Source organism: Mycetomoellerius zeteki, unplaced genomic scaffold (genome assembly GCF_001594055.1).
Source record: "Mycetomoellerius zeteki isolate Tzet28-1 unplaced genomic scaffold, Tzet1.0 scaffold468, whole genome shotgun sequence".
Taxonomy (NCBI): domain Eukaryota; kingdom Metazoa; phylum Arthropoda; class Insecta; order Hymenoptera; family Formicidae; genus Mycetomoellerius; species Mycetomoellerius zeteki.
In genome coordinates, this window is record NW_017257466.1 from 36,670 (window position 1) to 36,975 (window position 306).

Here is a 306-nt window from a genome sequence, read left to right on the forward strand (position 1 = left end):
GAGGAGACCGAGCACCATTTCCTCTGGCTCTCCAACATCGCGCCGACAATGCCGGGGAGCGAGAGGTCCCTACCAGTGACGGCGACCAGGGCATCGCGCTCCGCCTCCCATGCAGGGCACACCTCCAGGGTGTGCTGCGCGGTGTCCCGCTCGCCGTCACAATGATGGCAGTGCGCACTGCGCTCCCTCCCGATCCGAAACAGGTACTCACCGAAGCACCCGTGCCCGGTGAGCACCTGTGTCAATCTGTAGGTCAGGCCACCCCAACCTCTCTCCATCCAATCCCGCAGGCGGGGCCCTATAGCC